The following is a 26,222-nucleotide window of genomic DNA, read 5'->3' as shown; positions in this document are numbered from 1 at the left end:
TTAAAAGCTTCCCCTCCCTTAGCCAGTGAGTCAAGCCTTGACAATACAAGGAGGAAATCTACCAGGAATGTCATAATAATGACAATCTAGGAATCTCTGCATCAATAATTCATGACTTTGATCTCTAGGAGGTTAATAAAAAAAACTCTCCAGGTATAATAAATTGAATTATTATTATATAGCTCATTTGAAAAGAAAAGTCCTTACGGTGATGCTGCTCTGACTTTTTCCAGCGTGAATACTGCGACTTCCCTGGCAAGAAGACTGAAGTACAAAAAGCATAAATAATATAAGTCCCATTAAGAGGCGGAAGGAAGGGGAGAGGCCAGCAAGAAATGATGTATGAGAGATGGGTGTGCTCAGGCAGGTTTGGATTTCTCAGACCCCATGGTGAGGAAGTTGAAGACCCCATTTCCTGTTCTCTCATTTCTCATCTGCCAGCCCCTTTCCTTGAACTCTATCCTTACAATGCATCACACTATAAAGCAGAGTTAACCTGTTCACTCTCTGGGATCTGTCTAATCCCAGCCAGCCCCATCCTCCTCACTGTCCAGTGTGGCCCGTCATTTCCTCTCTGCCGATGTGTTCTTTCTGTTTTAACTGCCCCCACAGTCCCATCCTTCTCTAAGTTCACTGTCAAACTTAATCTCATCTGCTCCTCTTGCTCGTCCCAAAGAAGAAAGACCACCAGCCAGAATCATCCTACCCAAATTAATTAAAGCAAGCAATTAATTCAAGAAAGCTTTTTTGTTCATGTACACAGGCTGTCTCTCCTTAAAAGCAGTCAGCACTGGACAAGGGGAAGATAAGGGGTTTTTTATAGCTCAGGGGTAGGGGGCTTCCAAATGGGGGATTTGGTGGGCAGATTAGGTGGGGTTTCAGATCATAATGAGATGGTCACAACAAGGTAATCATAACAACAGGTCATCATAATAACCTTTTGAAACACATGCATGGTTGTCAGTTCATAGAACAGGCAGTAAGTACAGAGCCATTTGTAGACTGTCTCTCTTGCCTTCATGCACACAGGTAGTGAAGACAAAGACCGTATCATAGTCAGACACCGACCAGTTTTCCAATCCCTCCTCTCAGCAGATGTATAACTGAACAAACCGACTTCACAGCCCTACAATGTACTCTCTTCCTATGGCAATGTGCTATGGGCTACAAATGGGTACTGTTGACTCTGAGGGACATGACTCACAGCTCGGCACTGTCCACGAGAGACTACATAGCCATTGCCACAGCAGTGCCTGCCTTCCCTTTCATAGCCCTGGACCTGTCCCCAAACACCATGAAGCTGGCCTGCCTCTCTTGCAAATTCTCTGCACACACTGGTGTTTTTCGTGTATCATCTGAGCCTTCCTCATCTCACAAGCTTCTGGAGGGAGAGTCAGTGACGCTATCCCAATCCAGCTCTGAAAAACCCTAGGAATGGGGCCTGGAGGAAGAGCCCTGTGCTTAAGAGCACTGGTTACTCTTGCAGAAAACTTAGGGTTGGTTCCTAGCTCCCACATGACAGCCCACAGTCATCTGTATGACCACTTCTGGGTCATCTGAATCCTTTCTTTTGCCTCTGTAGGCATCAGGCATGCATGTGGCACATGCACATAGGCAAACTACACACACACACACACACACACAAGCAATAAATCTTTAAAAGAAGAAAATTCTAGGTTGATTAACAGTGCATAGTACAGTACCAATAGATAAATGTACAGCCCATGCTACTCTAGAGCTTTAAATTCATTTTAAATATGTCTGTAATATTATATAAATGCTAGGCTTCCACATTTAATCAAAGTCTTAATCATAATGAGCAGCATTTATGAAAGGGCAATTAACAGACTCCCAAAAGAACTGGGAATGGTAAATTGCTAATGGCCTCCCTAAGGTTTTGCTTTTTGCTCTGATAAATTAAGTAATTTAATAACAGAGGCAGTATGAACCAGAAAGAGCACACGTTTCAAAGACGGCAGACTTACGTTATGATCTTGTGATCTAGGCTCGTGTCTCTGGATCAATGACTTCTCTCCTAGTGACAGCTAGGCTCATCTGGCGTATGGAAATTCAAAGCCATGGCATTCATTATCCATGTGGCTAAGTTTCAAAACCCTGTGCTGGGCCAGTGAGACGGCCCAGCGGCTTGCCACTCAGCCTGGTGGCCTGAGTTCAACTCCTAGAACTGACCCCTGCAAGCTACCCTCTGGCCCTCTGTCTGCCCACCATGGGATGTACATGCATAAACACAGGTGTGCACAATTTTCTTAAACTTTTGCTCTGCTTATTTAAAAAATTTTAAGTTGGTGTATCTGTTTTAAAAAGAAAAGAAAAAAAAGACAAATTTCGGAGAAGTATTTTGCCAAAAGGTAAATTCCTCTTCTAGATAATATTTCAAAAGTGAAGTCTAAAACCTAGTAGTGAGGACTTTGACTGCCTCTCACTAGCTAAGCTAGATACATACATGTACACGTATATGTGTGTATATGTATACTGCCGAGTAGATAGTGTTACCCGTATGTACACTACAGGGCTGAGCACTGCCTATAGTTCCTCCAGCGGGGGGGGGGGCATTGTGAGTACCCCTATACAGTATTTTTATTTCATGGGCTTGCAGAATGATTTAAAACCTAGTTACCTTATAAAGCAGTAGAATTGTTCATTGTATTCCAGTCCAGATGAAGCTTTTTCCCAGGATGCCTCTCTTCCTGGCATTTGCCTCATCTTTTGAAATAAATCTACCAAACCATTTATTCTCTGTAAGTAGGAGCTGCATTGTTTGATGGGCCACATCTGTGTCTTAGTGCCACTATGGCAAAATTCCTGAGACTGTATAAATACACTTCTGATTCTGGAGGCTGGGAGAACGACGGTCTAGGACCCAGCAGGTCTGATGCCTGGTGGGGGCTGGACGCTGTCTCCAAACGCCTTCTGTGAACTTATGACCGAAGGGTAAGAAAGTACTGTTCCCATCCTCCTTTATACAAATGTGAATTCCTTTCCCAAGGTGTCTTTATCGCTTCCAAAATCCACGTCCTTAAATGCTTTTATACTAGGACCAACTTGTAGCGTAGATTTTAGAGGTCCACCATACCGCAAATCAGAACAGCATCTTAACGTTCCGAGATACGGTCGCCCTCCCCAAATCCTTTATCCTATTCTGGGAACTTGTATTCTCATTTGTGAGTAAATCACATCAGAAAGCCGGCCAAGCCCTGGCACTGGTGTTGTTAGTCATCCGTGCCCATCACTCGGTGCTGCTGTGGAGGAAGGGGCGTTAGAAGACATGCCTGAGCAAATGTGGACTGGGAGAAGGACACGTGGGAACAGGGCACGGGCTTTATTTTGAAAAGAGAGCCTGTGGGGAAATCACAAGACCTGGCTGATGGAGACTACCTCCGCATCCATCACCGGCCCTGCATGGTATGGCCAGGAAATAAAGGTTCTCCCTGCCTGCTGCTCCTAGCCTACCGCAAGAAATCCAATTTATTTCACGAAAGCACCTAAGGCATGCAGTCATTTGAATGACTGATTTGGTACATAATAAACTCCCAGAAAATATTAATAGATTTGTGATAGCCTACATTTTGATTTATTGAAAATGTCATCCCAGCCTCTGCCCATTTATTCTCAAAGCCAACAATGTGCTACACGCGCAGGATCTGCCAGGGTCGCCCCAGGAGCTGATCAACCTGCCCCTCCCACACGTGTGAATCTGATGGAATTTTCCCTCCAGAAGCCAAGGGAAAGAGACAGTGAGAGCCCGGGAGAAGCCGGGCAGTGGCAGACCCAGGTGGTTCCAAAGCGCTGGTGATTGTGAGTCTTGTCCTCCAGGGGATATTGGGGATGGCTGAGGACAGTTCTGGTTCTAAGAGCTGAAAGCAATACTGGCATCTAGTGGGCAGAAGCCATGAAGGTGGCTGAATATCTTACAGAGCAGGACAAGCCTACCACAGAACGTTGTCAGGCCTCAGAGGTCAGTGTCAAGGCAGGGAAACCAAGTCAAGCTCCCTGCATGTAGCTGTCATTCCACCTGTACTCCAGCCTGCTGGGGAGAGGGAGTGAGGCTGCCCATCTCACTGGGAGGACGCGTGAAGCTCATTACGCACCTCACAGCACTCGGGCGGCTGCAAAGCTCAGACAGCTGAGTTTGTAGGTGCTGTCACGCATGACATGCACCATCCAGCCCAGTTGCTACTCGTAATCATGTAAATAACAAGAACAAAGGCTTTCTTCGGCTTTGCGGACCCAGCTGGAGGTTGACAGTGTGTCTCCGCATTGGTGCAGGGCTGCAAGGCAAAGGTCACATTTAGATCTTAAGAGATCGCCCACGTTGCTAAAATCAGAAGATGCATTTATGCTAAAACTCTACGCCGGTCTTCTGTGTCACTCTCCATCCCATCTGTGTGTGTAGAAGAGGTCACATGAGCTGTAGCTTAGTGAACTATTCGTGGGCTGTTTGTTGGGACTCAAATGAGGATGTCACCTTCAGGATGTGATGTTTGAGCTGAGGCTAGAATAGGGGATGGTTAAGGATCCGTGAATTCTGTGGACATTCCACGGGTCTGTGTGCTGAAAATTAATGCAGGTCATATTCTCCTGGCTATTACCCTTTCCCTAACCTTATAGACTAAGCCCGGGAAAGGTGCTGAGGCAAGCACCGTGGGGCTAATTAACACTCGGGCATGAGAAATCTCTCAACCACATTCAATCTTTCATGGATTTTGGGGGAGAAGAAAGAGGGAGGAGCCAAGACAGAGGCCTTGCAAACATTTTTATAATTGTTAACAAGTGCTTCGAATTGATTGTGGCTACAAAGCCGATTTAGTCAATTAACACATGGCTCAAAAAAATAGTTGCTTCTGTTTCCTGTAGCCCTTGGCATCTCTGGATTAATCTCATTAGCAATATTAGGTATTTTTTAACCAAATTGTTAGCTGTTGCAAATCAAAACATTCGTTTGTCTGATGTACACACAGGACAGCTGAGTGGCCCATAAACCTCTAACTGCAGTGACGTCACATGAAGTCAAGCATGATTACTTTCAAACCTTAAGGTTTCCTTTAAAGGAAGCAAAGGGAGGACACGCAGTTCTGAATTCAGCAGTAAAGATGCCGGGAAACTCTATGGAAATTCTCAAAATCCATAAAATATAAATATCTCACAGTTAACCCAACACGTAAGCCAAAGACTTAGGTGTGTACTCAAGTCATGTTTTAACTCTATTATGAGATGGCCTTCACTTTAGTGCTAAAAGGTTAGAGAAGTCTGCTAGGAAACCCTAACAATCCAATTAACTTTTGTACAAGAAGAAGACCCAGAAACAATGCCAGGACCGTGGCCATTAGCCACATGCTGGCCTCGTGCTCAGAGAAAGCAGAATATTCAAAGTCAAATGCCTCATGAATCCACCAGACTTTCCAGAAACTAACAGTAGCGCAGAAAACATGCCCGGTGCTTTGCTGCTCACCCTGTAGGCAGGGTGTTTGTGTTCCGTTTTCCCCTGAGTGCATCATATATAAAGCACTGGTATTGAAAGTCCAAGTAAAAGTAGCTAGCGCACAGGAGCTACCTTTCCCGCGTCATACAAGCGTCCGCAGTAGTTCTTGCTGGTAAGAATTGCTTTCTTGACCTAAGAGCAGGGGCAGGCCCACCTTTTATAGAAAACTAAGATAGCCTACTAGCAAATATCTCTTAACTATCCGGTGAGAGTTATAAAGCGCTTAGGAAACACCTTGCCGCCAAATTCACAAACCATGAATATTTGAGCCTGGGTGTGTAGCTCAGCAATAGACATGCACAAGGTTTGACCTCCAGCGCGGGGCTGAAAGAGGGGATGTTTGAGCCATAAGACATGCTGTTCGTAACTTAGTGCGAACTTTGGCTGAGGAACATTGTCAGCTGCAGCCAGAAAAGCTGACCGACATTGCCGGCCAAGGCCCTGAGGAGTTCTGAGAGACCCCCTCCTCACCTAAGGAAAACGGGGTGTTAGTCTGCAGAAAAGAATTTCAGGTGTCAGTCAGTCTGAAGCACAGTTGAAGTTTATTAAGAAAATATTTTTATTAAGCACAGGTATTGAGTCGGGACTGGGGGCTCATTGAAAGAGAGGACAGAGGTGTACACCAAGGAAGGGCTCAGCAAAGACTCAATTTGAGCATTCTAACAATACATATAGTTGATGGATTTGGGAGTAAAATCATTCAAAAGATTTAAATGATTGAGCAAACCTTTTCATGTGCTCAGTTTTACTGTAAAGAGTTTCCTTTAGTAAATAAGATTATAAGGCATTTATATGGTTATACATTAAATTGTGTAGGTCACAAAATGTCAAAGGTGTTCTTCCTGTATGTAGGTCAAATGTGTAGGCCAAAGGTGTCCTACCTGTATATAGGTCAGGTAGAAGTCAAGATGAGTGCTTCCCTATGAACATGGTCCATAATCTTGCTTTTGAATCTCAGAAAAGGGGTTATGGTCCTTTGCGGGCAGTTTAGAGGTTCTTGGTGAGCAACTTAGATGAGATTCACAAGTGAGTCCTCCTCACCCCCTTATTTATCTGTCTCACCACGCTGCCTCAGTATGAGCTTGATGTTTTGTGGCTTCGTTTTGTCTGTTTGAATAGTATCTAGACACGGGTAAGTTAGCAGGTAGAGATGGGATGAAGCATTCCTCTGGAAACCCATCCACGTTTGTGTTTTAGATGACGGCTGAGTCCAGTCCTGGGAAGTCGGGGGTCATTGTGCACTACCCCACCCCCACCCCACAGACATATTTGCCACCAGCACCGCAGGAATTTTCTAACATAATAACTAACAAAGTGGACTTTTTCCCTTTGTCGCCATTCCTTCTCTCTTCCTCTTGCTTCAAAAATCTTACCCAGACAGAATTCTGATGGAAAGAGAAACCCCCCCCCCGCACAAGATTTTTGCTGACTCAGCAGTGTATTTTAAGATACAATCAATAAAATTAGAACACTAAGCCTTAATGGTATCTTTTCTGATATCAAATGATATCAAATTCACTGCCTATCTTCAAGTCATATGTCTTTTCATGACACCCCCCGTGGCCTCTGTCACGAGAGCAGCTTCCCTCAAAGAGGTGAAAGGTAGGGGACAGACAGGAGCGGGCATTGACAGAAATTACCAAAGAAAAGCCTTGGAGCCGGGTGAACCTTTAAAATGATAGCTTCCATGCTCTTTAAGTGGCTTTCAAGGGATACATATAAATTATTGCAACAGTGGCACACAATGAATTAATTCAAAATGCTGCTCTTGACTTTATGCTCTCCCACGTTCTCTGTGGTGTGTGGAGTCGAAGGGCAGTGCTCCCAGCTGATCCTCACTGCCGCTCAATGTCTGCTGCCTCCCCTCAGGATTCCCCACTTAGCCATCCAGATGTTCCTTCCATGCCTGGTTACCATGGTGAATGCTGCATCCTCAGCCTCTGTTTCCAGTAACCAGGAGGTTGTGAGCGAATTGCTCGGGAAACAATTTCTCTGATGCTGGTTGCTTATGGTGCCAAAATCAACAACCGCGGCCGTCTTTCTTTATGGATACTTCTGCACATGCAGGAGCCGGTACCACTGAGGACTGACATTACTAATTCTACTTCTGGACAAAAGGAGTTAGTTCACTTAGTGTGCGACACATCCACATACAACCCTCTTCTTACCTTTTCAGGTGCTTTCCCAGAGAGGATGCCACGTTCCCTAAGTCTTATCTGATTTCTGCATTGCACTTGGCTCTTCATTCCTTGAAGCCCCAGAGCCATGGAGCCATAGAAGACCGGTGATAGCAATGTTAACACTGCTAATATTAGCCAGTTCTGGCATCTAACATTTTCTAACCGGTCTTAAACAAAACTGCATAAGCTCCAAGTTCCGGCATGGAAACCAAGGAAACTCAGAAGTATGCTCCAGAATTGTGATGGTTAAGAGGGAGGTTGGTTCAGCTTCATAGCTATGTGGTACGTGCCATCACACACTGAGTGCCCTCTGCCCCCAGGGTCCCCGTGAAGGTCGAAGCTCTGCAGCGGCCACCTCGCAATGCTGAATATGAGTGTTCTGTGTGGCCAGCGAGACAGCTCAGTGGGGAAGGGAACTGGAGACCAAGCCTGATAAACATGTGTCATGTGCACACACACGCACACACGCAGTAAATAAAAGTTCTGGTTTTTGTTTTCATAATTTCTTACATCATATTCCTCAAAGTGTGCATCCGGATAAGCTAGCAGACACTGCAGTGATAATACACCCAGTGGTTCGAAGTCTCAGAGACTTAATCCTCCAAGTTTCTTCCTTCCTCACACTCGGGTCTGCTCCATGCAGATGTGAGCTATGTACTCCAGGCTGAAGGAGGTCCACTCTGACTACCACACTCACTACATCAAAGAGAAACGCACAAAGACTTGAATAATGGCCCAGGGGTGAGTGGCTTCCTGCGCTTGCTGCTGTCTAACCCCACAGGAGAAACATTCCTACCCAATCAAGCAAGCAGACAGCTGGAGTAGTTGGAGAATAGGCCCCAGCCCATGTCAACCCGGAAGTGGCCTGGGTCCCTGTTGTGTGTGATCCACTCCTTGGAGGACACCATCTGAGATGTCTTATTCTTCCTAAAGCCAATTTCCCAGCAGTGAGATAATGGACCTTTCAAAGGAAGTCTGACTTTTCTTAGTTTCCAACAAGTTCAAGATCATCCTGACGGAGTGCTGGAAGACAGTGTCGTTCCAGTCCAGAGCCTTTCCTGGTCAGAGTGGGACACATAAGTTGTCCCTGGGGTTCCCTTCACACCACATCCTCAAAACCAAAAAGCACAGCTGCTCATTTTCTGCCTGGGAGGGGTAAATGGGAAAGTACCACACATCTGAACAAGAAGGAAGCGGGAAAAGCTGCTGTGGCCAATAGCAACCCAGCACTTGTTTTGACTCCATCTTTCTGGGTGTTTTAAGGATGCATATCTACACTTGTATTGCACAAATAATCTTAGCATTGTGATACACTTAAATTTCCCTATAATATTGAATTAAATGCTATTTGTGTGTTAAATATGGTTACAGTAATTTGTTTCAGAGGCCATCCTTGTGGGAAATAATCACGAAACAGTATAACACCCCTAAGCATTCATTACTCTGCCTTTGAACCCCAGTTTTGGGCTCTAGGGGCAACCATTAAGCAGTTACTTACCCCAAACTACTTTCCATACATTAACCATGTGTTTTCCAGCTCTACCCACATTGTCGTAGTCAATGCATAGCTTCAACTCTGCCGCCAACAGCGTATTTCTATCACACACCACTCTAGGCTCAGGGACCATCGTAGAGCAAGGGGTGGAAAGGTGATAAGAGCAACAGGTCAGCTAGGGGCAGCACGAAACAATGATAAACATGACAGGGCTGCTCAACTCCTGAACCCCCAGCAACTGGAGTTGCTCACATACAACCTGCATAGGATCAAATGAATCTACAGCTCAGAGTGGGGGAGGGGGCACAAGATCACATGACTCTACAGCTCAGCATAGGGAGGGGTTCACCAGTCCCCACCACTAACTGAGGAGCTCTGGACAGTTGAAAGCTTCTAAGGAAGGAAGAGTCAGTGTTTTTCAAAGGGATGGCCCCTAGTAGGTCAACCACGCTCCAGTGAATGGGCACACAGCTCAGGGCAACTCAACATAACTCATGGGCAGCACAAACTGGACTCAATGAGTTGTTTTTTAAAATGGAAGACAAGAGGTTAGTGGGTAGGGAGGTGGGGGTGGAGCTGGAAGGAGGCTGATCAAAATACATTGCAGTAAATTCTCAAAGAATAAAATTGTGTTTTTAAACCATCAACTCTTCTATAGAGTTCCCTTTCATGAATAGATCATGATGTGTTCAATGAGCTACCCACTCATAAAGATCTGGACATTTTTGCTATTATAACGGTGATATTTTGAATGACAATGGCCTCATAGGGTCATAGGAACTGGCACTATTGGGAGGCGTGGCCTTGTTGGAATAGATGTGGCATTGTTGGAGGAAGTGTGTCATTGGGGGCGGGCTTTGAGATCTCAGAAGCTCAAGCCTAATGGCTCACCATCTCTTCCTGCTGCCTGCAGATCCAGATGTAGAACTCCTAGCTCCATCTCCAGTACCATGCCTGCCTGTGTGCTGCCATGCTTTCACACCATGGTGATAACGAACTGAACCTTGATTAAAGGTTTTCCTTTATAAGAGTTGCTGTGGCCATGGAGTCTATATACCACTAGAAACCCTAACTAAGACAATAAGCAACAATGTAAAACGTAATCTTGTTCAAAAAGCCGTGTTTTTCTGGTTATTAGAGTACCTTAGGGGAGACATGAAGTTATCATGCTGATTAGTAGAGATCGTTTAAGCTGTGTGTGGTCCATGGTGATCATCTCTCTGTCATTGCATTAGTGTACCTGCGTGGCAGTCCTTGACTTTCTTAGTTGACAAGCCTTTCAGAATTTGTTACAGAGCCCACTCAACAGCTCTTTTAAGTTACCTAATAATTCCTGGAAAGTATTTTGAATTGAATTATTATTATCTGTATAATTCTAATACAGTAAATAGTCATTTTATTTATTTCATAGTAGATTGCATCTACTGTGTTATACCCACTCAATACTATAATGTTTTAGCTGTCCTATGCTAATCTCACATTCCAATGGAAATGACACTACATGGAGAGGCATAGTGCACACAAATCCTAAACATATGCTTTGGGGACTGTGTAGTGAGACGCAGTGAGAAGCACACGTTGGAGGGTTGCCCGAAGCGAACTGTTTTGTCCCGTCACTCTGAAGCACCTGCTGACACATTCACTTTCCTCTGAAAAACTGTTCAGTCGAGTAGGGCGAACCCACTCATGAGTAAACTAGCCAGACCCCAGATCCTGAGGTCCTAAAAAAGGCGTCCTTAACCTGTCTGTGTATGCTGTCATTTTATTGTCCTCAGAATAGCTAAGATGGAGGATGCTGAGACTTACCCTTGTCAGGTCAGAGCTACAGCTTGGGTCCAGTCCCCTGTATTTATACTTCAGGTGAAGCGGTCCATCAAAGAGCTCTTCACATCAGAACCTAGTCACCGTCTTCTCTGCGGTCAGTGTAGGCATTGTCTCACTTACCTTCCAGATGCTGGGAAGGCGGAGGGATGCGTTCCAGCATCCTTCAGCATTCGTTGCTGACATCAGCACAACAGCGGCAGCAATGCTTGCGCGCTGTGGCTCTGGATGCTTCCAGCTATTCCTAATTTCAACAACGGCCCCCTTGTCAGAGGGAAAAAACTTAAATGTCCTTCTAAAGAATATTCTATCTAGGGCTGGAGATATGGGTCAGTTGTTAAAGGCTAGGCTCATAACCAAAAATAGCTGTCTCTCCAGCCACGAAGAAAGAAAGAAAGAAAGAAAGAAAGAAAGAAAGAAAGAAAGAAAGAAAGAAAGAAAGAAAGAAAGAAAGAAAGGGAAAGGAAGGAAAAAAGGAAGGAAGGAAGGAAGGAAGGAAGGAAGGAAGNAAGAAAGAAAGAAAGAAAGAAAGAAAGAAAGAAAGAAAGAAAGAAAAAAAAAAAAAGAAAGAAAGATTGATTCTAGAGCTGAGAGATCTTCGGTCAGTGAAGTACATGCTTTGCAAGCGTGCAGACCTGAGTTTGATCCCTCAAACCCATGGAAAAACAAACAAACAAAGCAGACATGGTGGCATGTGATCAGACAGTCGGATCCCCTGGGGCTCCCTGGTCAGCCAGCCTAGTCCACTTAGCAACCTCCAGGACCATGATAAACTGGTTTAAAAAAAAAAAAAAAAAACAAAGATGGACATCCCTGAAGAATGACACCCAAGGATGCCCTCTGGCCTCACACTCACAGGAACATGTGCACACATGAACACACACATGTTCGTGTACATGCATAAACACACAAGAATACCCTACCACACCCCACCACTGCAGTATATTCTTTCATATCTCTGATCGTCTCCCAAATAAAGTTAGATGATTTTGTTCTACCATGCTGCACCTGCGAGAAGGAAAAAGGTCCTCATCCCCGTGTTCATTAACCTGGTACCTAGTCATCTTTTTCATCCCCAGCACAAGCTTGCCGTAGCCCAGGAGTGTCACTTGATGTTTTTAAGGCTTAAAGCAAGGCATCTTGTGGAAGTGCTAGGTGGGAAATTGCACAGGAACAATGTTCCCTAATAATTAACCACACGGGTGAGTTAAGTGCTCTTGGCTCTTCCTGGGGAAGCTGGGCTATCCAGCAACATCCGAGTTAATTAGCAGACACAGTGCTCACTCCCATGCCTGTTGCACTAATTAGAACGGCGCGTGTTGGTTTGTATCAAAGCCGTTTCACCTCGGCTCCCCGCCGGTTACTCTGTTAGCGATTCCCCTGCAAGCTGCCTCTCCGCTTCCATTCGGGTCCTTTTCATGCTAGCTAGCTTCCTCACAGATAAAGTAAGACAGTGCGGCCCGGGCTCGTTTCGTTGCAATTATGCAATGTCGCAGTTAGAGCCAGAGAGTGGAGAAATTCCACCTTCTTTCCAGCACATCTCCCGTGTTCTCAGGAATTGATCGCTGTGTGACTGAACCTAAGTGTCACAGAGAAGCCTTGGTGGCCTCCCACCTCCCAGACACTCAGGCAACTGCTCTTCCCCTGGAAGCCATTTTTAATGGTCCTTTTAATCATGGCCATCAACAGTAGGGACTCGCACTAGCATCGCAGGCTTGAAAGAGTATCTTTGACTAGAAGTTGAAATCAACAGTAGGGACTCGCACTAGCATCGCAGGCTTGAAAGAGCATCTTTGACTGTAAGTTGAAAGCCTAAGTGTTTGGATTTTCTCAGAGATGTGCATGTGATTTGTTTTCCTTTATGGTTTCCTTTAAGCCCTGTCCCAATTACGGTGGAAAATAATAATCTTCCAGACAGGATCTTAAGGGGAAAATTCCACTGAACTCCTTACATTCCAGTTTCTACAGAAACAGCCTCCCTCCAGAATCTGATGGTCTTCTTGGTAGAAATTCTGACATTGACAGTAAATGTCCTAAGCTATTCATGCCATGGCTGAATCCCTTTGGCAGTTTGATTTAAAAAGAAAAAAATTAGTCACAATCTTGATTACTATTTTTAAATACATGAAATAAAACATGCAAAGGACAAAGGGAAATGCAGTTTTCAAAATAATAAAAAGCAGATTAATAGATTAAAATGCACTCCCCTTCTATTGCATTAAATAACAAGTCAGTATCTTTACAAGTTAGATTTCACTCGTCAGACCTCAGGCCAGTGGCAGTGAATGCCTATAGTCCTAGCACGTGGTGAGCGGAGGACAGAAGGTTGTGAGTTTGAGGCCAGCCCTGTGACCATGGCAGGCAGGCGGGGGAACAGGGGGACTATAACAGCCCGTGCCCTGCTCCAAATGATTCCATGTGTGATGTTGTGTAAAAACGGTGACTTTTCAAGCCATGTCTTGCCCTGGAGGACTCCAGTTCACAAGCAGCAGTGGTTGAGTCCTCTCTCTCTCTCTCTCTCTCTCTCTCTCTCTCTCTCTCTCTCTCTCCCTCCCTCCCTCCCTCCCTCCCTCCCTCACAGGCTGGCCTTGAACTCAGAGATCTACTCATCTCTGCCTCCCTAGTGCTGGTATTAAAGGTGTGCATCACCACCGCCAGGCTTTGAGTTTTATCCTTTATGCAAGTGCAGAGGCAGGCCACTCAGTACTTGGTTGTACGTGTAAATAACAACACTTACCCAGGACCACCCACCAAGCACTGACTGGCAATGAAGTCACTCCTAAAGGTAAAGAATGTACCACCTGGCTGGAGAGATGGCTTAGTGGTTAAGAGCACCGCCTGCTCTTCCAAAGGTCCTGAGTTCAATTCCCAGCAACCACATGGTGGCTCACAACCATCTGTATTGAGATCTGGTTCCCTCTTCTGGCCTTCAGGCAGAGTACTGAGAATACTGTATACATAATAAATAAATAAATAAATCTTTAAAAAAAAAAAAAAAGAATGCACCACCCATAAGCTTATCAAAGCCCACTGATCCCCTGTGAGCACAGGAATGTGTTAAAACCTCAGAAAAGCCAGGCTCAAGAACTTATAACGGTAGACATGATCACCTGGACCCCATACCAAGGAAGACAGCTCTGCCCATGGTTCCCACTGACCTATCATCTGATCATCAGGGATATGGCCCAACATGCAAAGAACTCCCAACTGTCCCAGGGCTTTCAGCTCTTCTTAGTTCCCACTACTGACTCCTACAGAGAACCTCCTGTATCCCCATCAGCCTTCTAACCCAGCCTGAAGGAACGCTTCTTTAAACACCTTGGACTCAGCAGCATCCTCTTAACCCTGTGAAGTAGCCATGCTCAGTATAAATATATAGAGATATATTCAGTATGTAACGTATGACCTGAGAGTCAACTTTAGTAGTTAAGGTTGGGATAAGCAAACTTGTATGCCCTCAGCCAACTATCCAGAGAAAATGGAACTGCCTGTCAGATTTCAACCTACGAAACTGACTCTGCTTACGAATGTATTGTTATTCAAACAAATTTGGAGTCTATAGAAAAACGCAACATAGAGAGAGAGAGAGAGAGAGAGAGAGAGAGAGAGAGAGAGAGAGAGAGAGAGAGAGAGAGAGAAAAGCAGGCACACAGGGTTGGAGTCAAGCAGCCTTGGGAAGGACCAGAAGTATTTCAGATGTGAGAGTTTTGCTCAGATGTTGGAGTATTTGCATATCCAAACTAGGTTCTACAGAAATGATTCTCTAAACAAAATATTATTGTTTCTTTCATTTATACCTTCCTTCTATGTATAAATTGAAATTATTTTAATATACATGTGTGTGTACGCGCACGCGGGCGTGCACATGCATGTGTGTTAAAAGAAATGGTAGTTTTCAGCTAGAGGTTAGTAAAATGGAATACATAATTTTTTCTCACCCATGTACACAGACCCTTATGAAGTCTCATTAATAAGCTGAATTGAATAAAAAATAAGAGACTTGTGTGGTAAGGGCAGGTTTCAATTTTTACCCCCTTGATTATTAATGATATCGAGCATGTTTTCATGTCTGTTGATCATTTTTTGTGCCTTCTAAGGAGAATGTCCGTTTAGATCAGTGGTTCTCACCCTTCCTAATTCTGTGACCCTTTAATACAGTTCCTCATGTTGTGGTGGCCCCCAGCCATAAAATTATTTCATTGCTACTTCACAACTGTAATTTCGCTGCTGGATATCTGATATGCAGTCCCAAAGGGGTCGTGACCCACGGGTTGAGAATTGCTGATTTCGGTCCTCTGCCTAATTTTTAACCAGGTCCCTCTTATCAGCAGCAATAGTAGCATTGCCACTGAGCTGTGTGCCTCCTTCATACATGCGAACATTAATCTCTAATAAATGACTTGCAAAATAGTTCAAGGCCAACCTGGGATTCTTGAGACCCTCTCAAAAAAGAAGAGGAGGTGGAGAAATTTCCCTTTCCCTCACGTGTCTTCTGGGGGCATTTATCAAACATTATCTGTTCCTCCTTCCTTTTCAAACTCCGATAGGGGTAATATTGGTTGGATTTCTTTAAACTTGGAGTCTCTCTTCTGAGACATCTAACCCATTTTATAAACACTTCTAACTACTATAATTTTTTTTCCTTATACTTAGCTAAAATCCTTTCTCTGTCATCCTGACATCTCCTGAAGCCTTGGCCACCCTATAAAGAGTGGCTTCACCACACCCACCCTATCTGACAAGCTCAGCCAAATCCACCACACCAAACCTTCACCTGCCGAACAGTTTAGAAACACACAATGATAAGTGGGGCACGAATTTAAAGGGGAGGCGTGACACAGACTCGAGCCTGGCTTCTGCAATGCAGGTACAGCATGTCAGATGGACTTGCCGCTTGCTGTTTAGAGGACATGGCATTTATTTCTGTATTTGCTGGGGCTGACAGCTCATGGCTGCACAAGATTCAGTGTCTTGGTTCAGGGTCTGGTCCCTGTGGGTCACAGGTGGTGATGATGGAGTATTTTTTTTTTTACCTTCTCATGGCCCTGAAGGTCCCTTTGTACCCACTCTGAAGACTACATCAGTCTCCCCCAGAGTTGCCAGGGTAACACCATTCTCCTAGTCTTCTTGCCCAGCCTCTGTAAGGAAGTACAAACAGACGGACAATAGAGAACGCACTACTCTGAAGTCGAGCTGCTTGCATAAAGCACAAATAGAACCCAATCTTGGATCCAGTTCTTGCTTATTCTTACATTGGCTGCACAAAAGCATCAGCCTGAAACTTAAGAAATCTTCTTATTCCTCCCCCTTGGATCATTTTTCACATCTCCTGAGAATGACCCTGCATCACTGGGTCCTTATGTTCCTATTTTGAAGATAATCTGTCTCAGTAGCCCCCATGCCTTTTTTTTTTTTTACCAAACTATAATAGAAACTTATTTCTACAATTTTAAACTTCTTAACCTCAACATTCCCTAGCTCTCCCTTTTCACAGGGGTGAGACAGAGATTAATGATGCCACCTGTGGGCATCCCAACACTCCCTCCACTGCGGTGAGTGAGAGGCAGGACAGCGATGTGTGGCACCATGAGATGCGTAGAACGGGAAGAGTTAACGGTAGAGCTAAGACCTGCAAGGTCACTCTGTTCCATGCACCCCTCCTCCCACAAAAGCATAATCACATTTGATTCAGCTTATTTACCTACTCACCAAGCATCCCAGAACCCCAGAAGTCTCCCTGCATCTCACCCCAATCCGCAGTAACCAGTGTTCTGACTTCTGTCACTACCAGCTAGTCCTACTTGATTTTAAACGTGTCCTGCCCATTGTCATCCATTCCCATAATGCTCGAGCTATCCCACCACCTTCTGCATGTATCAGAACAGGATTGTGCTTGTGCTTGTGTGCAGTTGATGATGTATTAACACCAAGACTCTCCTACACACGTCATCCATTCTCTCTCCTCCCAGAGTGATTTATCTCGAACTCACCTAAGCAGCCTGCAAAATGAAGTCCAGTTTCCTTAGCCTGACATGGAGGCCCTCCTAGCCACCACCCCAATCACACTTCCTACCAGACTTTGGCTGCCATGCTGTACTTGGAACACTGTGTTACCCACCTTACCTGCTACGGCTCCGTGCTGTGGCTCATCAGAATTTCCTCACAGCCTCTCTCTCTCTCTCCTAGACCTTCCACCTGCTCTCTTTCCCCACCTACCTAATCTAGGGTGCTACCTGCAAGTGAATGGCTAGGTTTCAGTCATCAGAAAGAAAGTGGGAGTTAAGGGCGTCAGAAGGAGTGTAAGTTTATCTGCGCTAGATGTAAGAAGTTGAGGGAAATCATAAGACCCCGTGGCCCTACTCCTTCTGGACCACCTGTCTCAACACAAACTCCCTGGAATCAATAAAGAAAGTCCGTTTGTGATTCACTGGCCAAACATAAAGCTACAGCCAATAGTCTTTGCTGGATTCCAATGGAGGAAGGAGAGGAGCGCAGTTTTGTGGTGGGCATTGTGCGCCCCGTCACTCCAAGCCAGTTTCTCCACATCATTTAAGATTCATCCCAAGCATCCTCACTTTCAGAGAGGCTTCCCTGTGCCCCAGCACCTCTCAATCTGCCTTCCCCTAACAACCCATGTGTTTCTCAGCTGCCACGGTTAAGACACTGAAAATAAAACGTGTGAGGCTTCTCCACCGGTCTGTGTCCTTAAGCAGAGATGTCTGTCTTACTGATCACTATGCTGCTATTATACAGCCAGCTAAAGGTATTCTGAACTGAACTCCTAAGAACCTAGTGATTTATGTGCCCTGTGTGGGCTGGCACTGTGTCGGTATTATACGTATCTGTATTAAATGACACACAGCTCCAGACACATCATCCATCCTCAGTAGCATTGATTGATGGATGAATACATGGATGACGGTTACGGCTGTAGGAATGGATGGAAGAGGCTCTTCTCCAAATGCTGCGTTCCCAGTGCGTTGGAAAAGACAGCTATTCATCAGCACAAATGGCTCTTGAAACAGCAGGACTCTGATGAGCAGTAATGAGAGCAGCTTCTTAATCCAGAGGCAAAAAGGAGGCTCCAAAGGAAACCAGCAACAGCAAGCGTGGGTTCTAATGCAGGGCACTTGGCAGAGGTGGGCTTCCTCACAAGGGCTACACTCCAGACAGACTGGGTCTCTCGAATACAGTTTTTCCCTTTACCCTGCAAACGTTTGATTTCTGTGACCAGAAACAAGCTAACAAAAACTGGACACTGTCTAACTTCTCCCAAGTGCCCTAGAGAGGAAAATGCTCATGCTGAGGCTGAGAACCATAGTTTTGCAGAAAGGACCGAGGATCTCTCCCTTTCTGGTGCTATCATTAATACCTTTCAAGTAAGTCTAGTCATTACTTACATAAAATGCTAGCTTTGAGGGGCTAGAGAGACAGCTCCGTGTTACAAGCCCATGCTGCTCTGGTAGAGGACCCAACCCACTCTGGGCAGTTCACAGCTGCCTTTGTCTCCAAATCCGGGGATCCAATGCTCTCTTTAGACTCTGCAGAAACCTGAACTGTACATTCAGACTTCCCCCGCCAAACACACACATACAACACACACACACACACACACACACACACAATTAAAATAAAATAAACCAAAGACAGTATGATAGAACCTACCTTTTATCCCAGAACCTAGAAAACAGAGGAGGCAGGCATATCTCTGTGAGTTCAAGATTAACCTGGTCTACAGAGCAAGTTCCAGGTCTGCTGGAGTTATACAGAGAGACCCTGTCTCAATGATGATGATGATGATGATGATGATGATGATGATGATGACGACGACAATAATAATAACCTCTTTTAAAAAAATACTAACTTTGAAACTTCAGCTTCTGGCCCCCATATTAATACAAAGAAAGATAATAAATCTGTGTACCAGTGTGACCATCTGGATGCTCTAAATGAATGTCGTGTAGGAGATATGCTCCTGAAAGGATAACTGTTGATCTAATCTTACATTTGGAAGAGTGGTATTTACTCTAGAGCTCTTCTTTCCCATAGACCTTAAAACGTCAGAGCCACCAGGACTAAATGTCATTCGCATCTGTGACTTATTGGCTAGATCCCTACTGTTAGGTGAGGCACATGTATGTATGCCGGGGTTATAAGTAATCTTTAGGAATTATCAGAAAGCCTTTAACCTCAGTCTCCTCAAACAATAGACCTAAGGGAAGAATATGTACACACCTGAAAATTAGCTAGGATTGCTCAGCACTTACCACTTACTCAATGCATGGGTCTGTATCGGGTGGGTGGCCAGCATCGTGGTTCTGCTAAGGTCTTGTTGTGTTTGGGCTTTTCTCTCAGGGTATTGAAGAAATAAAACAGGTGACTGTGGACTGGGCATGAAGTGGACCCCAACTGTCCTCACCTGGAATGCACACAGTAGCTCTCCCCATTCATCCCATGTGTGTGGCTCCCTGCCACCTCAGGGACACTTCTCATAGCCTCTGTCCATGCTCCTCTTCTGCCCTCAAGATTTCAGTTCCAAAATCTGCCTCCTCAACTCAGTAAAGAAAGAAGAGCATTCTCTGCTGTTTTTCCTCTCCCTGTATCTCCAGCTAACACCTACAGCGTGTCATCAGTATAAGGACAGACATAAAGAGAAGAAATAGCCAGAGCTATACTCACACACGTGTGATTCAGTCGTCACTGTAAATACACCAAGGTGGTTCCGTGATCCCTAAACTCTACAGATCACACACGTCCACACCTAAAAATTAATTTTTTAAAATAAATATTCTTTAGCCAGGCATAAGTGACACAAGCCTTTAATCCCAGCACTCGGGAAGCAGAGGCAGGTGGATCTCTGTGAGTTCGAGGCCAGGTTGGTCTACTGAGCAAGTTCCAGGACAGCCAGAGCTATATGGTACGACCCTGACTTTTAATAAATAAATAGAATCTTTTCTTTTTTTAAAGGAATGTCAGGTAAATGGGGACAGGACCACATGCATAATTCCAAGAGCCTAAACTATAAAACTTCTAACAGAAAGCTTGGAGGCAGTCTCTGTAGCCTGGAGTAGGTAAAATACAGAACACAAAATTTAAAAAAAAACTGGTTAATTGAACTGTATCAAATATTTCAACCCAAACTACTCATTCAAAGGTAGCTTAAGAAAATGAAAACGCCAACCATTGGCTAAGAAAAGGTATTTTCTACCCTATCTGATGCAGGGCTAATATCCAGGAAGTAGGAAGACACAGCTCAATAATAAAAATAAGATGCCTAATAAAACGGACCCAGAATAAATATGGTTCCTGTGGGTGCTACAGATATCAGATGTCCTGTTCCTAGTGCCGCTCACAACCGTATGCATGTGTGTCGGAACTCATCAAACTGTTTGATTCCAATGGGCGCATCTCATTCCACAAAGTCTGTTTCTAAGAAAATTCTCAGATTCAGGAGGACTAGAATGAGATAGACTTTGACAGATGGAAAAGTTAGATGTGGGCACTTCTAAGATGATGTGTAAATACTGACAAAAGTGGTTTCTAGGGTAAATTAAGTTCAATGGGAATGAATGTCATCAATAGGTAAGAATTTTCCTCTGAGATGCCCACATACGACGCCTGACCCATATAGCTCTTTGTGTGGTGTTCGGACATTGCGTTAGGTAGGACTAACTTTGAGCAAGATCCCTCAGTCTTCCGTTCTACTGTCTTTCTGATTTCAAATCAGATGTTTGACCTTTCACCCTGAAGTTTCGGTCCACAAGGACATTAGGATGTTCTCTATTTGACCCTCAGTGGAGTCAGAAAGGGCATACAGTGTGCGTGTCAGTCCACAGGTCCTGTTGATGGAGGTAGTTGGCTCTTTGAAAATCACATCCCCCGAGGTGTTGTGGGGCTGGGGGAAGCATGCTTAAGTGGTCATTGTTGGATTTCCATCCAGTGTCTGCTTGGACTCAGACAACTTACAGGAAGCTTATGTCTGCGGTACATGAGGCAGGGTGAGGATGGATAAGCCGAAGATAACCCAGACCACCGGAATACTGAAAGCTGCAGGAGCTTTAGCACTTTGGCCAAGTGGGAGCAGGAGTTGGGACAAGTGCCTGCTGAGGGGAGCATGGGCTGGCACTTCCTTAAGCAGTCCTGAAAGAGGATGCCTCAAGCAATCTAGCGGGCATAGGCCACTTTCTCTCCAGATTCCACTCCATTCCAGCTACCAGGGCTCACATGAACCGGGACCGCTGTGGAACTCAGTGACCTGTAATTATCGTCATGAGTTAGTTCTTATCTTCAAGTAGTACTTAGATAAATATTTTTCTCCCCGCATCTCTTGATACCTTCAGTGCATGGTAGGACACACAGGACTTCAAACATCAATTGAGCCCAAAGGCCTGTCATGGTGCATTGTTTATATCGTAAATGCTCTACCAGGCCCACAAATAAACTGAGCAAAGGAATCCGGAAGAAACAGAAAATGTTCTTAGCATCAGGCCATGGTCTTTCTGTACAGACTCTATTAAGGTGATTTTTAACTAAAATATTTATTTCATGTATGCCAGCTTTAAGATGCAAAATGCTTTTTTTTCTTATTGTTAAAAGTCTCTATAGAAACCGTGTCTCAAAAAGAACAGGAAAAAAGGGAAAGGAAAAATCTCTAGAGAATCAGCCATATTTTCCAGCCACAGAATGTTTTAGTAACAATTTCCAGCTAATTCTGCTTATTTTTCAGCAAGTCAAAACTCTATTTGTGGCATGTTATATTTTGATTATATTTTTAAAAACATAATTACCCTGGAGAGACATTCAAAAATCATCCTTTTAATAAGGATTGGCTATACTGCTGATAGAGTATCACAGTGTCATTTAACTTAAGAGGATATTTTTTCAGAAAGTCACCCTGGTCAAACATATCAACCATCTTTTCTTTGCTCGGAACCATATAACTAACTTAACTAGTCATTAGCTTCTAGGAAACAGTAGAACATATGCTACAATGTTAACTGAATACCAAATCAAATTTGTAAATATCTTCCCCTATGGTATTCCAACAGCAAAATACCAGAGATACTGGTATTTCATCTAGAATTAGAAGAATACTCTATAGGGAAATTGTTCGGTGTAAATGACTTGGGGCTAGAAGAGTGGCTCGGGAGTTAAGAGCACCTGTTGTTCTGGCAGAAGACCAGAGTTTGACTTCTAACACCCACACCAGGCAGCGCACAACTGCCTGTATCTCCAGCTCCACAGGACCCGACGCCTTCTTCTGGCCCCTGTGGGCACCTACATATGTGTGTGTGCATACAAACATACACACATATACACATCAATAAGAATAAAATAAATAAATGACTTGGGCTCTCTTTTCACCTGTACATGAGTTATATCTTATGATACTAGGAGATGACTTAAAGGTTAAAATACAGCATGAAGGTACAAAGAATGAGCAGTTGGTGCCATATATGTGCTTCCTTTAGTTCTGAACATACTGTGGTCTCCTTTTTTCTATACCATGGCCAGTTGTGGATGTCTATGTGGATCACTGTCTACTGCAGAACAGAAACTCCTCAGATAAGGGATGGGGATGCGAGATACATTGTTCTATGGTATAACAATAAATCTTCAGAAGCCAGTTTAATACTATATCCATTTGGCAGAATAATAATAGCAGATTCTCCCTGGGGCCTCTGACTTGTATGGGTTTCATCTTATGGAGAAGGACTTAAATCCAACCAGAAAGTGGTTGGTGTCTCCCATGATGTTCATGCCACTATTGCGCCAGGAACCGTGGCTTTCCAGGCTCCCAGATTCAAAGGTGGGTGTGACTGATGACTACTCTTCTCCTCTGGTAGCGTCCATGGCACCTCCCAACACTGAAAAAGCTCTCCAGTAGGAATGAAGCATCTCATTTCGCCATGTTCTCTGATTCACATAGGTGGTACCTTCACCTTTAGGGTCTTACCATCAAGCTCTGGAGAGTAACCAAGAGCAGTGGCAGCCTGTAATGTTAAGGAGTCTATGAGACCTCACTGGTAACAACTTCAAAGGAAGCAGCTTATTCCTGGCACTGTGCTTTTTGTTAGCCTTTGGTGTCTAATAGGAACATTGTTGTTCTATTATGGACTAACACCTTTTTAACTCTTTATGTGTGTGTGTGTAGCTACAGATACTGCAGGAAGATGAATACATCTTCCACAATGTCAGGCTTGTGATGTGGTTTTCGTTTGTTTGTTTGTTTGTTTTTTGTTTTGTTTTGAGACAGGGTCTCACTGTGTAGATCTGGCTGCCCTGGAACTCACTCTGTAGACCAGGCTGGTTTTAAACTTACAGAGATATGCATGTGACTGCTTCTCAACTGCTATGATTAAAGGTGTGCACCATCATGCCTGGCTTTCTGGTATGTTCTTTACGAGGGTGATGGAAACATTTCTCATAGTTGGCAGCCTGACAAAAATGAACTCTAAAAAAGATATAGTGTAAAATATGATCAGTTTTTTAGGGTTCTTAACCTAGAAGGCAAACCTTACCTGCGTTCCCGTGCTTGCTGATGGATAAGCAAATGCTTTACCCTGGATGGCTTCCTTTGGTGGCAAGGAACCTACGGTCTCACCCACTGTCAGAGCCCCAGATAACAGGAACCACTGCTGGCGCACAGAAGGGCTAGCCAGCCCTAGTGAGCTCCACCTCGCCTCCAAATCCCTTCTGGAGATGACTGTTTGCTTTCTTTCCTCCAGCCAAGACGACATAGAGACTTGTGTCGTCCAAATGATATCCACTACAGCTTTAAAATGAGTGGCTTCTGGTCGTTGTAAGATTTTTTTTCCAAGAAGGTACTGGAGAGGCGGAGAGAGATACATCACTCTTCACCCACCATTTACAGAGAGGGGTTCCTCCATAGACAAGGCTGCCTTGCACACTGAACAGCCCCGCAGAGAGTGTGAGAGACTCAACAGAGATGGAGGCAGGTCGTTGTCCCATGTCGGCATGAGCACAAAGCCATTGCTTGTTGGGTTGCGGAAGAAGAAAAGCAGCCCTGCACTTTAAACACAACCTTCGTGCTCCATGGCTAACATGTTTGCCTGCCTCAGAAATGCTCCTTGGTTATTAAACCAAGGGCAATCGTACATCATCTGAATACAGGAAGGAAATAATTGATGCGCTCCCATTATGGAGCATTTGGTCTAAACACTGGCTCAGCGGCACGCAGCATGCAGACATTTTAGGAGACAGGCAGCCGTGGGAGGGAGACAGACTGCTGCCTCTGCCGCGGCAGGGGTCACGGGCTGCCGCCACAGCTTCCAGGTTCACAGCAGCTGCACTGATGGCCTAGCATCCCAGGCACACTGAGTGCTCAATGAAAGCACTCTGCAATTCCTCCTACTTAATAATTAAAATTTCAATCATTCCCTGCAATAATGATCATGATTAAAGAATGACAACACGCTTCTGGAATCCCTAAGTGGCAGAAGAGACACTGACCTTCTTCAGAGACTGAGATGGCTCCACTCGGGCTTGTTTATGTTCCTGGGTTCTGTCCCCAAAGGTTTTCCTTAAAGGGCCAGCCTCTCCAGCCATGGGAATGTGTGTGGATGGTGCTCTCTGTCTCAGTCTAGAGTCCTGAGCAGCCCCAGTCTCTACAGAAGCTGCTCCTTTTCCCACAACCTCTGCAATACCCAACCAGGCTTTCCCATCTCTCCTGCCCATAATGCTCTCTTTCCAAATCACTACAAAGGAACGATAGAAGAAAGCCTTTACTAAACACTCTATAGTCATCTATAAATACTGGCCTTCTTAGCTGCAGGTTTTTTTTCTTTTCAAGACAGGGTTTCTCTGTGGTTTTGGTTCCTGTCCTGGAACTAGCTCTTGTAGACCAGGCTGGTCTCGAACTCACAGAGATCCAAGATCCGCCTGCCTCTGCCTCCCAAGTGCTGGGATTAAAGGCATGCGCCACCACCGCCCAGCCCTTAGCTGCAGTTTTAAATAATCCCGTAAAACACAAGGGGAGCTGCTGATTTCCAATCTCTTTTTTTCTCAGAACCAATATCTCCCCTATAAGCAACAGTTAAGGCCAACAGTAGATTTTTAATATTCTTTGAAATTATTTACTTATTGATTTTTATGCATATGTGCACAGGTGAATTTTATATGCACCTCTGTGCATGCAGAGGCCATAGCGGCCAGAAGACGACATCAGATCCCTTAAAACAGGAATCATAGGTGGGTATGATGCACCATGCAGGTGCTGGGAACTGAACCCCAGTTCTCTGCAAGTGGACACTCTTAACCCCTGAGCCACCTCGCCAGCCCCTTGCTATTCTTCTATTCCTTGACTTTGCTGCCTACCATTTTCCTGTTCTAGTTCTCTGCAGTCTTCAGATTCCAGGATATACGTCAACTGCTAACCCTGGCACACTGGCTTAACTAACTTCATTTATTCCTTATCTGCTCATCTGGGGCTGGAAAGAATTAAAGAAGTGTTTGACATTGACAGAAGTTTCTGCCCTGCCTGGTCCCGCAGCTGTCCAGTCACAAAGAAACACACAGAAGTCTACATTAATCATAAACTAGTTGGCCTATTAGCTCAGGCTTCTTCTTAACTCTTTCTTACATCTTACATTAGCCCATTGTTCTTGTCTGTGTTAGCCACGTGGCTTGGTACCTTTTCAGTGAGACGTTCTCATTTTGCATCCTCTGCGGCTGGGTCAGGACTGCAGACTGACTCTTTCCAGAATTCTCCTGTTCTGGTTGTCCCACCTCTACTTCCTGCCTGGTCACCCTGCCTCTACTTCCTGCCTGGCTACTGGCCAATCAGCATTTTATTAAAATACAAGTGACAGGGTACAGACCATTGTCCCATAGCATTTGATGCCGTGCAAGTACAAATATACACATGTACATGCAAGCACACACATTGAGTCTTTTTCCTCGGTGTAATGGTTGCAGATGAGAGCATCTGAAGTAGGATGAAGTCAACTGTTTTAAGACCAGACGGTCTGACTCCAGAACTCCACATTCTTCACCAGTGTCCATACTTCCTGAAATCCTCATGGACCACACGGAATCAGGCCTTCGCATTTGTTAAGTTCTCATTAAATTGATAATATGAATTAAGTAATTTTAGATCTTGTCACTGAATTATGAACACAAAGCCATATGCTACTTTTAAAATGTAGCTAGATATATTTAAATAAGTGAAAAATCTATCTGGTCACATACAAACTATGACAGGATA

The 26,222-nt window shown here is 44.6% G+C and overlaps 1 protein-coding gene across 2 annotated transcripts in view; it reads left to right on the top strand.

Annotated features, from left to right (window-relative positions):
- Prkn (parkin RBR E3 ubiquitin protein ligase) overlaps positions 1–26,222 on the top strand; it is a 1,135,485-nt gene that overhangs the window by 1,015,819 nt on the left and 93,444 nt on the right. The window lies entirely within an intron of this gene.

The sequence above is a fragment of the Alexandromys fortis genome, unplaced genomic scaffold (assembly GCF_014885135.2).
Source record: "Alexandromys fortis isolate MF-2015 unplaced genomic scaffold, M_Fortis_MF-2015_v1.1 scaffold_23, whole genome shotgun sequence".
NCBI classification, from domain to species: domain Eukaryota; kingdom Metazoa; phylum Chordata; class Mammalia; order Rodentia; family Cricetidae; genus Alexandromys; species Alexandromys fortis.
The sequence above is the reverse complement of the archived record's forward strand: the minus strand, read 5'-3'. Positions and strand labels throughout refer to the sequence as shown.